This window comes from Amblyomma americanum, chromosome 6, assembly GCF_052857255.1.
Source record: "Amblyomma americanum isolate KBUSLIRL-KWMA chromosome 6, ASM5285725v1, whole genome shotgun sequence".
NCBI lineage: Eukaryota > Metazoa > Arthropoda > Arachnida > Ixodida > Ixodidae > Amblyomma > Amblyomma americanum.
The window spans coordinates 43,739,843-43,744,849 of NC_135502.1; positions in this window are offsets into that span (position 1 = coordinate 43,739,843).

The window sequence follows — 5,007 nt, forward strand, 5'->3', positions numbered from 1 at the left end:
CCCGCATGTTGGACTTGTAAGTATGAACACTGCTAGAACACTGTAAACACGGCCATTACTTACTTGTGGCAGGACAGGTTTCAGCTTTCTAATTCATGTTTTTCTTGGAGGTCAAAGTGCAAATTTTGCGATCAGCCAGCAAATTTGGTCCACATGGTGTGGACGTGCCCGGCTAAATATGATAGCTCACGCACTATAGAATCCTGGGAGGCTTTGCTCCGCAGCCCAGACCCCAACGTCCAGCAAGACATCATCGGTCAAGCCCTTGCTGCTGCTGTATCCCAAGGGATCCCGGCCGACGGCTAGGGCCGACAGGGGAGATGGACTTCTCTCCTGGCGTTCATTGACTGGTGTTACAATAAAGTTGTTTCTCCCTCTCTCTCTCTCTTGGCAAAATCTGTAAACGCAGCGCCAGGACATGACGAGAGCCAGTACTTGGTGCGTGCAACCTAGTTTCTCATAGAAAAGCGGCGGCTCGGGCAAGTCTCTTATGGCATGAACATAGCCTACTCACGGACATTGGACCCGAACTCATAATAGCAGACGGCACCAGTGAAACGTTTTTATTTTTCACAGAGCGTAAACGAAAACTCCGATTGCGTACTATTTTAAGCGCTAACAATTTCTTTGAAAGAATATTTGCTCTGAAATGTGTGTCATTTAAACCAAGAAAAAACTATTTTCCTCGGTTATATTTGGCGGCATGAAGAGAAAGCCCTCTCTCGCCGTGGGCAAACTCGGTGCTCGTTTACCCCTATATGCTTTTGTGCTCATTTATTGAAACACACAGTAAGCATATTTTATTGCAGGACATATTGATTGTAAAAAAATGCTTCTTTGCAACATATAATTTGCAAAAAAAATGTATTTCTGCAGTCATAGTCTTATTTTAGGGCCAAGCCAAGTTCGACACGTTCTCTTCTCGGCATTCCCACGGTGGATGAAGTGTCCTTTTAGAAACTAGCATAGACGGTGGCGCCAGCTTTCCCTCTAGGTAATATTTAGAAACTGTATGGGTGAGAGACTTGCTATCCGCTGTCCGTGCATGAAAATGACCATTGAGATGGTGTGCAATGGCTTAAACCTAAATCTTGGCGGCCGTGGGGAAAAAAGTTGCTTCGGTGAGACGCGGACAGATGGCGTATAAGTGCCATTGATAGTAAAGTCACAAGATAATTTTTCAAACTTATCCTGTGACTCTAATTGCTGGGGCAACTTCGCTTCAGCGCGTCCCTTCAAACTGAAAATCAGATTAATAGCTAGTGCTGGTGTGCCCTAACGGCTGAACATCGACTCTCCCTAGCCTGTTTTTCTGCAGCTTTTTTTTTTTTTAGACCTCTGCACCTAATGTAAACCCACTTCATGCAAGCACATTTACAGGATACTAAGATATGGAATTACTGTTTTCTATCACTGTTCTTTCACTTAGTGTTCTAAAATCAACCCAGTCTTGAAACAGATTCTTCTGATATTTTACCGGATACTAATATGTTTTCGCTTCAGACGCCTTCATGTGACCCACAGTTTTTAAAACCGTCGTTATGTCTTATTGCTAGATGCACCGACTTCTTAGAGCGACATGAACCAGTCTCAGTCAGAACATTTGACCAAACCAACCGTATTCTGTTCCAATATGTTATACCCGTTATGACCATTTTCTAAGCAATCATTAGGTTCCTACAATATTTATTTCATTGCTTGAGCCTATATGTTTTCTGTACCGGCACATTATGCCTTGAGGTTTTATTTGCGTGTTACTTTATAACATTGCTTACGTAAGTTATTGCATGTCTTATTTGAATTCGAGCGTTCTATTTTGCTTGCATAGATTATATACATTGATGTGTTGAAGGTCTGCCATTGACTGCTGGACACAACCCGACAAGGCTCTATGGCTTGGGTTAGCTGCTCATTTGTTCTTTATGCTTATATGACCAAGAAAGGTTTTAGTATAACCATAAGGACTATGGTATAAATATTACAAACCAATGCCGCAAAGAGCTCTAATGGCAAAGCCAGGGCATGCGCTATTTTTGAGGTCGTTACTCTGCGTTTAGAGAAAACTTTTCCTTGCTAGCAGCCTAACCTTTTTCGTCCAGACTGGTTCGACGTCACCAAGTTAATTTATTCGTGTGACCCGACCAACATCATTTTCCGGTGTGGCACCAAAAATATCCTGGACGGACATTCTAAATGTCCACAGAATATCCAAGGAAGTTTTAATGTCCATCGGCCGGTTGCCTGCTTTGTGGATTACCGATATGACTGCCGGTTCACTTGGGCCCCTTGGAAGCCATTAATTTGGTCCTGTCCGCGGATTAGGAGTGGTCTTCCCCAAAACATACGTAGGTACCCAGGCAACACCAAAAGTTCTGAGAACGTCCTCAAATGGTGCCAAGAGAAATTGGGAGAAATTGGTTGGTAACTCGCCGGCCTCGAGTTGGTAGCCGGTGTGCTGGGCCGACTTAGCTCAGGCCAGCGTCGGGCAACGGCTGGTCAACTGCTGTGTCGGCCTATGATTGGCGAAAGGCAAACAACCGACCGCTGGCCAACGCCTGGTAATAGTTGGCTGCCGACGCGTAGGCAAGCAAACACAGGCCGACACCGGGCCACCGTTCGCCACCAAGCACTTCGGTTAAATTTTGAGACAGTTGTGCGTAATTAGTGCAGAGCCGCTGGTCAAAACGCAAATTTCTTGGTCGTACGTGTAACTGAACTGCGGCAGAACGTTTTTCAAATATACGAAAGTATGACGTTCACCACACGCGTATGTCGTGCAGTCGTGGTGCCTGAGAAAATCTAGTCTCATTACGTTTGCATAATGCTCGCAACAAAGATTGCACAGTGGACTACTCAGTTTTATAAGAGAAGGTAGTTGCGACGTAGTCCGCTCATTTGCATTTCTCGTTTGTCATTACAGAATCACAGTTGAATGAATAATATTGCTTAACGTGCAAGAGCCACTGGCTCCAACAGCAGGGTCTTAGATTTGGAGTATATAAGCTAGGGAAAATTCGTTCTGTGGATGTATGCCCAGCATGTCCGTGCTACATAACCTTTTTTGGTTTATATTGTGCTCTGTATATAGCTTGATCTGCGTGTCGCATCTTTTTGTCGTTAGGCACTGGTCTTCGTGACAGCATAATAATATTACTATTCATATGCCACCAGTAAATATGCCAGCACTACGCCAAGCGACCCAATGCGATAAGATATTCAATGTGATAATCAAGCTACAGACCTTTCTTTTTCATGTATAAATTACAGAAAATGCAAATTAGGCTTTGCAAATATTTTTCGTGCATTTCGTACAGCTGCCTTTATAGTGTAATCTCTAGTACAAAAGGTGATTTATCGTTAGGCCGTCGTAGGGCTGAGCACTAACAACATGTACCGGCTAAGCATTCCACTCATGGTCCGATCTCACGGAGAACAAATAATGGCGAACGTCACCTTTAAAAGGAAGTTCATAAGGTTTTAAACTGTAGTCCACACTCAAAAGGTACTCAATGTCCTGTTCGGGATGGCGACGTTCTGACCCCAATGGGAAAGCTTGCATGGCCCGTCAATGGCCCGTCCCCGGCAGCCGGCGAACAGGACATTGAGTACCTTTTGAGTGTGGACTACAGTTTAAAACCTTATGAACTTCCTTTTAAAGGTGACGTTCGCCATTATTCGTTCTCCGTGAGATCGGACCATGAGTGGAATGCTTAGCCGGTACATGTTGTTAGTGTTGTATCAAATGAACCTTTTTTTTTTTTTTCACGTGTAAGGGCATGATTTATTTTTTTGTGAATGTGAAAACGAAACACCTGTTGTAATGCGCATCAGCGATGCACGTACAAAATAAATAAAATAAAGAAAGAATTGCAGCATTTGTTAGAAATCTGAGTGCAAGCAGTTGGGGTGACCGCCCTCCTGTTCCGGAGCCCCAGTCAATCTTCCTTGCGATTCATCGCAGCGACTTTCGTCGTGGCAGCGCCACCAAGCATTGAAAAGTCAAGCGACAGCTGCTGTCCTTCAGTAATAGATGGCGCTTCAAGTCTAAAGCTCAGAGTCGGGTGCGAATGAGGCCGATGAGTGAACCCCGTGTTTTATTTTCTTTTTCTTGTGCGCTTTTATCGTTTTGCTTTTCTTTCCGTTGTTTTGTTTTTGTTTCTCCTTGTGGTCCGGGCGCCCATCCTAGTGGCCTGCCTGCCTGCCTGCCTGCCTGCCTGCCTACATACCTACCTACTTACCTACATACCCACCTACTTACTTACCCCGACCGACCGGCCGACCGAGATCGAATCCCAGCCGCTGTGGCCTCATTTCGATGCAGCCGAAAAGAAAGAGAAACCCGTGTGCTTTGCGATGTCAGTGGACGTTGGTGAATCCAGAGTGGTCTAAATTAATCCGGAGTCCTCCATCCTATAACTCAGTTGCAGCTTCGGGACTTTAGGCGCCACATACCATAGATTGTCATGACCCTCCGTACCATGTGATGCTATACCATGTGATATTCTACCATAACATACCGTGTGATACCATACCATACCGCACCATACCATACCATTCCATACCATACCGTACTAATTAGCACCCTTTACGTCTATGCAAGGACGCGTGGTTCGATGGAACTCGACTGTCGCAACTGTCTTCCAAGTCGCTAAACAAAAGCTAACGTTAAAGATGGACATAATATGAAAACATTCGAGCGTGTCTTACTCCTGCGAACATGTGGCCTGTAGGCTGTAAGTAACGGATTAAAAAGTACTCCTCCACGCGGCGGCATGCGCATCGCGGCGGAAGCCCCAGCAGTCCTCCATGGCTAGACCGGAAACTCAGGCTTATGGCAGGAAACGCTCGCATCCAGCTTCCTTTAAACGCGCCTGACCACCGTGAAGCCTCTCCGTTTCCGGATGGCTGTTCTTCTCCCGAGGCCTAATTGCGGGCCCGGCGGCAGAACGCCTCCGCGGCCGGACGCACTAATTTGCCCCGCCTCGGTCTTTGTGCGCCAGTCGCGCC